This window comes from Rhinolophus sinicus, chromosome 17 (assembly GCF_057876585.1).
Source record: "Rhinolophus sinicus isolate RSI-liver-muscle chromosome 17, RSI-T2T, whole genome shotgun sequence".
Lineage (NCBI taxonomy): Eukaryota > Metazoa > Chordata > Mammalia > Chiroptera > Rhinolophidae > Rhinolophus > Rhinolophus sinicus.
Window position 1 is genome coordinate 122,736,434 of NC_142517.1, and position 12,091 is coordinate 122,748,524.

The window sequence follows — 12,091 nt, forward strand, 5'->3', positions numbered from 1 at the left end:
CGAAGTGCTGGTTACTTTGAGGCTAGGAGTGCAACCCAGTCCAGAGGAGCTGTGATGAAGGGCTGGGGGCAGGGTCACGTGGTATAAAACATGGCCTCCTGGGCAGCAGACACTAAGGGCAAGAAAGGGATGTCAGTAAGACAGGGGTTGTGCGCCCAGCAGAGAGCCCTCTGCCCTGAAGTGCGCCCCGGTGTACTGACCAGCCATGTCTCCCTGACTCAACTCTTTGCAAGCTTCCAAACTGACTACCTGCTTTTCAGCTGGCATCACCTTGCTGAGGGTGAAGGGACCCTTTCTCCTCTCATCCATCTCTGCACTGAATGTCATTCGGTCTCTGACCTCAGGAACTGATTTTATTAGTAGTACATTCCAAGAATTCTAAATGCACCATTCTCCAACTCCTACGTATTATTTTCTGGATACTTATATGATTCTCAAACTTTTCCAGCAAGAGACCCACCCCCATCCATCTTTTTGTTTTGTGGGACCCCGATTCAGGACCCTGTCCTCCATTCTTCTCTAAACATAGCACTTGTGGGCAGGATCTCTGCATTCAAGATCCTTCTGGGCTTTATTTCCTTTTTTTCATTCCCCCATTGGTACCCCTCTAATGTGTTTGATATGTTCATTACTATGAGTGTATCCATGTGTGTTTGCTTTCCTAAGTGGCATCGTGCTATAAATCTGGTTGTTTTCTCCTTTTCTACCCAGCCGAATGATTTAAGACCATCCCTGTTGATGTACATATAGATCTAATTTAGTGTTTTACAAATGATAGTGTGGATTTAAAAGAAAAAAAGTTTCTATGGAAAATAACCTCACAGGGTGATCTGATCATAAATTCCTAACTGGACAGGTCATGGTGGGTAGTTGTGCCCCAGGTGTATAACTTCTTTAGTGAAAGGTTTATCTTTGCCTTAAGCAAGCCCTGCCCATTGTTTCTGTACATCTAGGTTAACACATTTTTAAAATAATCTGTAACCGCCCTCCAGAGAGCACAGAATCTTAACTGTCCTGTAATCTGATCCCCACAGTTGCTTTCTCCCACCTCCACGTAATCTTCCTTATGGTTCCTCCTTAATTTCTATGCATAAAAGAAACTGCAAAACTGTTACTCTCTGGAACATGTGAGATCTTGCTCCCTGGCATACATCATCAGTTTGGCTCAAATACACTCTTATGGGTCCCAGCAAGAAAAGTTTGAAGGTCTGTATCATTGCTTCTGGCTGCTCTGGTATTCGTCCATGCATTTAATTTGTTTACCTTAGTGATGAGCAGTCAGTCACTTCAGAGCCCCTCCACCAAGCCTATCTTGGTCTGTGCTCTGTCCTGTGGGGAATTACCTGTATGCTCTGGAAGCCTCTGAGTATACCACCAAGCAGGTCGAGCCAGAGATCACAAAGGACAAAGGCTCATAGACCAAATTAATACGCCTGAACAGACGGCTGATTACATCCACTTAAAGCACAGTGAGAAGACAGGGAGAGGTGGAGCAGGTTCACACACCTAGGACAGGGCGCAAGAGTGTTGGAAGGCATATACGACCTGCATCCTGGGTAGGCAATGCTCACATGTCCTCTCGTTTTCTCTCTCTCTCTCTCTCTCTCTCTCTCTCTCTCTCTCTCTCTCTCTCTCTCTCTCTCTCTCTCTCTCTCTCTTGCTGACATTAGCCTTTTCCACTGAAGGTGCTACCATGCGAAAGGTACGGATACTTGCCGCAGGAAACCAAACACCAGAGGCGAGGTTGGTGGGAAAAAAAGCAGGTTTTATTCCAAAATGCCAGCATTAAGGGAAGACAGTGGACTCCTGTCACTAAGACTGCCTTCCCTCTCTTAATACCAGACACGCAAGCAGGGGCAGAACAAAGGAAGGAGAAGTTGGCCAGGCAACTTCAGGAAAAGATGCTTCATAAAGGCTGGTCTGCCCCAGGGTCAGGAGTGAACCCCATACTGATGCAAAAACCCCTCCCAAGGTACAAGGCCAAGTGTGCACACTGGTCTGAAGTAAACAGAACCAAAGGAACTGGTATGCATAGTAAATGCACAGTAAACAGAGTCATCAAGTTTTGGTGGGAGGAGAGGGAAACAAAGAAGGGAAAAAAAAACTTTCAAAAAGTCCCAAGCCAAACCACTGTCAAATTGAATTACATCAGAGGTCCAAATTGCAAAAATAGAAGATATAGGGTCACCGTTACAAAGGTAAGTTGTAAGGGCTACTGATGGGGAAACTGACCTTAAAATGGTTCCCTGCCACATGGAACTGAGCTAAAATGGTGGCCCCAGCGGAGAGAGAAGTCCCCAGCCTAAGCCCCAGCCCCCTGGCACATAACCCCCTCCAAGCCACACCTTGAGCCAATCACCAGATGACACCTACCCCTGCCCCGACTCAAGGAAGTCCCCAACCCATAAAAACCTGCTCAAAACCTTGCTAGGGGCTCAGTCTTTTGGGAAGGATCCCACTGAGCCTGCCAGCGTAATAAAGCTGTGTTCTCCATAATTTCTGCGTTCCGCTTGAGTTTCTCGGTCCTTGCCGTTTTTCTGCAACACTACAGTTGAGGTTTGAGCAAGGGGCCCAGCCAACAAAAGGAGCCCCAGGACAATCACACTTGCTCTCTTAGAGTTAAAGGACCAGTAGGCCTGGCCACAGCTGTAACTCACCAATTAGTCTGATGAACAGCTCTGGACTTGATCTGCCAGGAGACCTCTGGGACAGAATCGTTGTCACCAATGGATAGGAGCATGAAGATCACGAACATAGGTGTGTCATGTGCTTTGTATATATGTAGTGTTTTATAGTCTGTGCCTCATGAAAATGTAATGCATCAGGAATAGTTAGCACCTTTGGGTCATTTAATCCCTTTCTATCTCTATTCACACAGCATGTTCTCTTGCTCTATCTGATATGTCTATCTATACTTAACATACCTTCTGCTTTCCTACTTTCCTTCTGTCTGACAGAATTGAATGTTCTCAAACCACCTAGTAAATGTGCATTACCTGTTCCCAAGATGCTGGGTCATGAGGCCTGGTGTATACTTGAATTTGTTTTGTATGCCTGTTGCACCTCAGATTGTTTCCTCAGCATACACCAGCACCAGCAGTTATCAGTTTCCGTCTCCACGCATCCTTGCCAATGTTTGATTTCATCTTCCTTGCTAACATTTGCTATTTTGATGGGTATTGTTAAAGGAAAAAAACCCACAGACCCAAAATGGGATCACTTGTGCTAAAAGTCCTAACTGCAGTTTCAGCCTATCCCAGAAACATTTTCTTTTTTGAATTTTTATAAGAGTTTGTTTGAGCCAAACTGCCAATATATGCCAAGGAGCAAGATCTCAAATGCTTTGGTAAATAACAGCTTGCAGTTTGTTTTATGCATTTGGAATTAAGGAGAGAACATAAGGAAGATTATGTGAAGGTGAGAGAAAGCAAGGTGGGGATTGGATCACAGGATAGTTGACAAGGTTATATGCTCTCTTGAGGGAGATTATACTTATTTCAAAGGTGTGTTAACCTATATGCCCAGAAACAACTGACAGGACTTGCTTAAAGCAAAGATACACCTTTTACTAAAAAGTTATATGCCTGGGGCGTAACTACCCACCATGACCTGCCCAGTTGGGAATATATGACCAGGTCACCCTGTGAGGTTACTTTCCATAGAACCCCTTATCATCCACAGTTCTTCTTTTTAGTGATAAATCAATCTGAAGGATACACTGACGACCAACCTTTTGGTTCGATGGTGTGATCTCACAGTTCTAGGAAGGATAGTTCCCAGAAAGTCTCTGTCAACTTCACCTTGTTGACCATTGTGGATAGGGCAATAATACTACACCATGGGATCTGAATTGAGGCCAAACTTTTCCCAAAAAGGGAAGGGCAGGTAAATGGAATGCAGTCAGGTCTATGGCCTTCATTGCAAAAAAACACTCTGGATCACTTCTATCCTTTGGACTATCATGATCTGAATTTTGCCTTCTGTCCTGTTTTTCTGTATTTGGTGATAAAAGTGAACTGGCATCTTAGATGACTAACTATAGAGCTGGGAGGACTTTGGGCAGAGCTGGGCCCCTTGTTAACTCTCTTGTCCTGACTTCCTGTTAAAACTTTGTGGTAACTTCCAGGGGAGGGATTTGTCTGAGTGTGTGTGTGTGTGTGTGTGTGTGTGTGTGTATGTGTGTGTGTAGCGGCCATCTTGGGAGGGCTGTCACATGTGCAGCTTGTTGGAGCTCTTGCCAGAGATGTGTGTTCGCACACTGCTGTTGTTGGGACGGTTTTTTGCTGCGGGCCCCGCTAGGAGCTCCATCCCCCTCCTATATCTAATCGGAGCTGTCTCCGGTGAGCACCATAGTTAGAGGCCTCCCCATCAAAACAATGTTGAGCGATCACAGCTGCTAGGGACAGACCTCCCCAGCACCCCAGCCAGATTTGCCCCCAACCCAGAGGCCTAACCCTGTAAAACAAAGCACCCGACCGCAGTAAGTGCTCAGTCTTTGGGAATAATCCCCCTGAGCCCACCGGTGTAATAAAGCTGTGTTCTCCCTGATCTCTGCATGCCGTTTGAGTCTCTCCGTCCTCGTCAATTTTCCCCAACACTGTGGTAGTTTTGTTTCTTTTTCTTTTCCCGAATAAACCGCTCTTTTGGTGGATTGTCTGGAGAGTTATTTTGGCTGGTCGACATTGGCATCTAGCATAACATCTAGTAAGCCATGAAAAGAGTATTGTGGGGGCAGAGCCCCAGAAAGTAGTTTCCAGGCTCTCGGCCTCACATAGACAGGTGCTGGCTCAGGTAGTAAATGGCCAACTGTGATTGCATGGCCATCAGCTGTGGCTAGTTGGCCGTCAGCTGTAACCAGTGAGCCATTGGCCACAATATAACTGCTGTGGCTATGCTAGGAGAGAGAGAAGAGAAAGAATGGGGGCTAGCAAGAAGATGGCGGCTGGGCTGGCAAGTGTGGATGGCGGTTTGCGGACAGTGTGGATCCAGCCTCCAGTGAGAGTATAGTGCCGCCAGAGAGAATATAGTGGTATGACTCCCCTGCCTATGGCTCCGTGGGTGTTCCTTTTTGGCCTCACCATATCCTGCGTTCTTATATGGGGAGCGGGAGCAGAGACCCTGCAGGCCACCCCGCACGACAAATGGTGCAGCGAGCGGGGTCTCCCGCACGACAAATGGTGCAGCGAGCAGGGTATGGTGCTGGCCAAAGCTCTCCAAAGAGTGGTGGAGCAGTTTGTGCGTATGAACACCCAGTCTGAGGAAGACCAGGAGGAGCAGCTGCCGGAGAGCTGGACCCCCATGGAGGGGTGGGAGGACGTGGACGGTTCTCCCACCAGCACAGGAAAAGCCATGCAGCTGCTGGAGAGATGGAGCCCCGTGGAGAGGTGGAAAGATGTGGACGGTTCCCCAACCAGCACAGGCCGGAGAAAGCAAAGGTCGTTGCAGCCCTGTGGGCCGGGGAAGTTCCTGCTCAGGCAGCCCGGATGCAGGACTTATAGTCCCAGGAGGTAACGCTTGCTGAGTCCTCTGTGGGAGATGCGGGTGAGGTCACGGTCGTCCCTCACCCCCAGGACAGCCCTGGCGAATGACTATGGACTATGGGGAATTGCCTTCCATCCCTAATTTAATGGACCGCTTGACTGTTTGTTTAGGAACTGTTGTTATTGGAACTGGGGGATATTTGCTTTTGTGTCTTGACTGGCCGCCATTGAGAATATGTAAGCACCTTGATTGTGAGTCGCTGTTGTTCCAGCAGGGTACCCTGAGAGGCACAGAGAGAGTGGCAGTGCCCTGAGAGCCCTGGCTGAGTCCAGGAAGTCTGGCTGAGCCCTGAAGATACCCTGGCTGTTCCCAGAGAGAGTGGCAGTGCCCTGAGAAATCCTAGCTGTGCCCGGGGAAACTAGTGGTACCCTAAGAAGTCCAGGAAGTCTGGCCGTGCCCAGAAGCACTGGTGGTGCCCTGAGAAACCCTGGCTGTGCCCAGAGAGCCTGGCTGTGTCCAGGATGTTGCGTTCACCTCCAGGCTCCTTGCACAGGTCCCCTCGCGGAAGACGCTTGTCGCGTAGATTGTGAGGCGAGAGCCTGTAGGGGTGGAGTGTGGGGGCAGAGCCCCAGAAAATAGTTTCCAGGCTCTCGGCCTCACATAGACAGGTGCTGGCTCAGGTAGTAAATGGCCAACTGTGATTGCATGGCCATCAGCTGTGGCTAGTTGGCCGTCAGCTGTAACGAGTGAGCCATTGGCCACAATATAACTGCTGTGGCTATGCTAGGAGAGAGAGAAGAGAAAGAATGGGGGCTAGCAAGAAGATGGCGGCTGGGATGGCAAGTGTGGATGGCGGTTTGCGGACAGTGTGAATCCAGCCTCCAGTGAGAGTATAGTGCCGCCAGAGAGAATATAGTGGTATGACTCCCCCATCTATGGCTCCGTGGGTGTTCCTTTTTGGCCTCACCATATCCTGCGTTCTTGTATGGGGAGCGGGAGCAGAGACCCCGCAGGCCACCCCGCATGATAAGTATTAACAGTTATTTTATACATGTTCAGTAATCATAAACAGTTGGACTATATAGAAAAAGTCAATGAACACGTATCACTGTTATGACTAATATCATTAGCAGACAGGTAAAGACAAAGTGGATTTTGAGTTCAATATTAATCCATAGGTGTACAGGCCTTAATGTCTTGGGATAGCTGTCTACCTGTGGTGTAGGCAGCTTCTTGTCTTCCAGGAGTCTTTGTTGTCCATTGTAGGCAGGGGCCAGTGTCGCAGACAGGGAGAGATGTCCATTAGTGGTTAGGGGCCTGAGAAGTTCCCTTCCAGGGAGGTTGGAGAGTGTTTTTTATTTGACGTCCTTTCCCATAAACGAAATCTCCAGGTGGCAGTCAATGATCTTTAAAGCCTTCATCTTAGAAACATAATCTTCATCAACCAGTCTGGAATTCTCTGGTCAAGTACAAGTAAGGTTTTCTGTCACCTGGGCCCTCTCTATCTTCCATAGAAAGAAGAGACAATCTGCATGATACAAACCCTTCCTCTCTGTCCTCCCCCTTCCCCCTGAAAATGTCCAGGAGCCCAAGAATAATCCTTTCTTTACTTTTGTTAATAGCTCTCTTACAACACTCTTCTTCCTATAAAAACCTTCCGTTTTGTACAATCCCTCAGAGCGCCTAGTAGTTGCTAGATGGAATGCTGCCTGATTCATGAACCACTTAAATCCAATTAGATCTTCAAATTTACTAGGTTGAATTTTGTTTTATAACACATTAAAACAGGACATTTTTATAACTTCAAAAATTGTCAGAATCCTATGCGAGAGTTTCTTGATTGGAAAAAAAAAATACATGTTTACATGTGGATTCCTAGACTCTGCAAAATCCTCCTCCAGTTCTGCCTCTGGTAAACTGGGAACCACTGGTCTTAACTACTGACTCTGATTATCAGAGAAGCCATTGTTCTCCATCTTTATCAGCCTGAAAACCTGCTAGTGTGTGCTGCAGGGTGTGGGGTGACAAATACATGGTAGGGGCTGATGACACCCAAACTCCAACTTCCAAACTCTGAATATAAAGTTTGATATAGGTGTAGATTATACATTTACATATTTATTTGTAGGTATAAAGAGGTCTTTCCTAATCATGACATAGGATGTCCCATACTTCTTTTTTTAAACTTTAAAAAATTTATTTTAAGTGTGTTTTTCCAGGACGCATCAGCTCCAAGTCAAGCAGTTGTTTCAATCTAGTTGTAGAGGGCGCAGCTCACAGTGGCCCATGTGCGGATGGAATCGTCACCCTTGTTAAGAGCACTGCACTCTAACCAATTGAGCTAACCAGCCACCCCCCACCCCGACCAAACTTCTTTTTTTTCAAACTTTCTTTCAGAAATGTCTTGCTTTGACTCAGGTGCGCCTCTCTCCTAGAAGTTGGTTATACTCTGTGGTAAAACAAACAACTGTATTATGGCCATAGAGCTGCCAACCTGAAGGATTCTATGGTACACGAGGGAAAGAAGAAAGTTTCCATCATTTTGAGACTCATCTCAAAAATGTGAAGGGGTTCATGTTGAAGGGATCCAGAATATGCCATGGGAACATAAAAATTATTTTGAGCTGAAGGCATTTGAAAATAATTTTTTTTCTTGAATTCCCTTCTCTGACTAAAAGCAGAGCCTCCCGAAAGAACTTGTAGGGGAGGAAAATCTGTTTTTCTCTATTCATCTTTGGTTCTTTAGCTGGGGCCCTATAATCTGACAGAACATAGATTAATTAGAGAAAAACAAACACATTTATTAGCACGTGCATCACACATACACAAGGGAGCACTCAGTGATGAGTAACTCAAAGGGGACGTTAGAACTTGGCCTTATACAGCATCTTAACAAAAGAACAACACATTTTTAGAAAAGTGATAAGGCAAAGGAAGAAGACTTTGAATTTCTAGGGTGCCAAACTGTGGGAAGGTGAACATGTGGGGGAAATTAATGGAAGGTAAGGGATAGTGAGTCAGGTTTGTGATATAGATTCCTCTGGTGTCGTCTCTGGGCGGATAAGGGTCTAGAGTTGTCTCATGTGATTAAACATTGTCCTTCCTGGTAGAGAGGGGAGGGGGACACCTCTACAAATTTATGTCCTGCTGTTAGGTAAATAGGGAAAGGGCAGAGAGCTTTTCTTTTTTTTTTTTTTTTACCCCTTCTTCCATCTCCCCCCAACCCACTCTAATTCAAGCCATTGTTTCTCAGTCTAGTTGTGTAGGGCACAGCTCTCTGGCCCATGCTGGTATTATGAGCCTTGTGCTCCCCCCGGCTGAGGCAGTCATTCACTGGTCATCGGTTGGCCGCTCACAGCAGCTCATGGCAGTTCTTGCCAGCTGCCAGCTGCTCACGCTGGCTGCAGGCCACTCACACTGGCTGCCGGCCACTCATGGCAGTACATGGTAGCCTATGGAAGCACAGCAGCCCATAGCAGCAAACAGCAGCCCATGCCGGCTTCCGGCTGCTCACTGCAGCCCAGCTCCAGGGAGAGCTGTTGTTCACAATCTTAGCTGTAGAGGGCGCAGCTCGCTGGGCCATGTAGGAATTGAACCAGAGACCTTGGTGTTAGGAGCACAGTGCTCCGACTACCTGAGTCACCAGGCCGGCCCCTAGAGCTTTTCTTGGATCATCTTTTTCTTAGTTGCCTTCAGCTCAAAATAATTGTTGTGCCAAAATGGCATATTTTGGGCTTGGCATATTCTTCTACCTTGGCATATTGTGCTACCCCAGTGGCAACCAGGGAAGATGGACTCTATCACCAGAGACTAGAAGACCCCATGGCATCACACTTAAACAGACATCACAAGACTATCATATCACCCATCCGTTCTCCTAAAAGCCCATTTATTTTTCCAAAAGTCATTAGTTCATGCCTTTCCCCACCCTTTCCTTTATTAAGATGGTATATAAGCCCCTGATGCCAACCACTTCCTTGAGTCACATTTCTTCCTGCACTCCTGTTTGTACACGATTAAAATCTGTCTATTCTCTTGCTTATATGTCTTTTGTCAGTTTAATTTGCAGACCCCTAATTACTTAACCTAAGAGGGTAGAGAAAAAGCTTTTTCCTCCCCAACAATAACTTCCCATCTCCTTTCTTGTACAATCTGCTTCTTGGTGACTTTCTTTCCCCAGATCAGTGGTTCCTAATCTTGGCTTGTCTATGAGTGGAAGTTCAGATGTAATGGTCCGGGCTAGCCAGTTGACACTATCGTAGACTCTAGCGTTGCGGCTGGGGCCAACTCAGGTACCCTCCCCCACATTCTTCAGCTTCCCTTTCTCCAACTTTCCTTCCTTCATTAACTTGGAACTCAACCGGGTGTGAGGAACTAGTTAACATTAAGTTGTAAATGGCCAATTTACTTCCCTCAAGAAAATAAACTTTTAATTTGATGTTACTGGTTTTAGTTACAGATCTCTAATTCAAAGACTATCTGGCAGTGTAGAAAAAGTAAAGTAAAATAACAGCAGACCCGGGCTTCCGGAAAAATGGTGGCGTGAGGTGAGCCTCTGTAAAGCTCCCCTGGAATTTACAAAGAATTGAACAACAAAAACTCCACAAACGACTCCCTGAAATAATAATTAAGATTATGCTAAAATCTTGTATTTTGATAACTAATTTTTGAACATATACTGAGTTCCATCAAATAATTTTTTCTGAGTTAATGTATTAGTTTTGAAATTGAAGGTAAATTCTTCACCTAGAACTGATGCACTAAACCTGTGATTTATATGTAATATTAAGTTTTACAGCAACTATAGAGGAAAATATTTACCTATGCACAAACACTGTGGAATGTGAAGTTTTAAAGATGGAAGAATAACGTGAACTCTGTGGACAACAACAATAAATGTTTGTGATAGTGTGTGAGCTATGTGGTACATCTGTATGAGGATGTAACAGATTTCATTACTGCTTCTAGTAGGAGGCAGTAGCCAAACTTGGTCTCGACCTGGTCACTTTCCTTTTCTGAGTGACAGTCTATGTGCTGTTTCTGTTTCTTCTCTCAGCTTATGCTGTTAGATGCTGTTAGACTTTGGCCTGCGTGCCATGTCTGAATATTGGTCTGGCCCCATTTTTCTAGGACCTTGTTGATCCATGAGATTTCTCAAGGGTTCTGGTGTGTGTACCTCTGTGTGCACCTCTGTGTGCGTGTTTCTGTTTGTGTAGTGAATGGTGATTCTTACATGCTCTTCGGCCTTCATTTTATGCCAGCTAGTGGTTCATTTTGTGCTGAGTAATTAAAAAGCAAGTCTTTGGGGTGAAGGGGTTATCACTTTGTGAGGGGTGTCTAACTATTACATTGTTTTGTACACCTGCAACTAATAAATAAAAAGCAAGTCTTCTTAGCCCTCTTGTATGCATTTAGCCTGAGCATCCTGTCTATGATATTTTCCCAACCCCATGGTGCTTGCTCGCACTGCAGCATTGCAAACCACTTAATTTCTTCCCTTCTTATATAGCAGGTTTTAAAATTGGAATAAAATCAGGGCTACTTTAATGTCACAAACACCACATTGGTATTGAAAAAGACTCACATTTGGGGAAATAATATAGTATAGTGTAGTCTTTAGCAAGGAAATATCTGGTCAGTCATTTCAGGCTACATGGTTTGGTCAGCACAGAGAAAGAAGTAACTGAAATTCTCATTTTTAAAACCTGGACCACTAAAATCTCTCAGCCATGGACATGTTGTTTTCTGCAAGTATGATCTGATAGATTCAGAATGTGGAAAATAGTCAGGTCAGTTGATTCCCTGAGTAAGTTTTCTATTTCCTATCTTATATTGATATGGTGTGAGGGAAAATGATGGTATAACTTTAGCACTAAGTGGAGAACAGGTATTTCTTTGACAGTGGCTTATCAGCACTTAACTAAGTGGCATCCCTGCCAAAGGAAAGAGCCAGGAGTAAGAGCCCAGCGCTGAATGAAGTCTGTATCGTAGAACCTCTGGAGCTGGCACGCACACCACAGACTGGATCAGCACTCCTTCTGGCTGGACAGTTCCAGCAGCTAAGAGAATATGTTTGCCTCTCAGTTTCTTCAAACCTTGATACAACATAAGCTTATTGCACAACCAAAAGGGAAATGCAAGTCAAAAGGCATCTTTGATTCCTCCTCCACTCAGTAACAATCTCACATGACCCCCATTTACATTAATTTTAAAATCAACCTTTTCTCTTGAAGTCAGTGATCATGATGGTAGCAAGATGAAATGACCAGGGCTTCCTTTTGGGGCCATTTCCAGTCACATAGAGTTGGGTTGGATAAGTACAGAGAAATATGGCTATCCCATCCACTAGGCAACAAAACATTTGCATAGTCAGGCTCAAGTTGGAAAAATACAGAGAGATTAGCCATCCAATGAATCCTTTTGGCACTGCTGGCATTCGTCAAAGTAATAGACATAGTCTCTGGTTTTGGAATGTTTCCAGATTTTAAACCTTAATTTGAGTCCCATTTTAGGGCTTCCAGAGCTGGTCTTGAAAAAGAAAACAGGGTTGTGTTCTTTCTGAATTCCTTTTTCATCCCCTGTGCTATATAGACTGAATGTGTCACTCCAA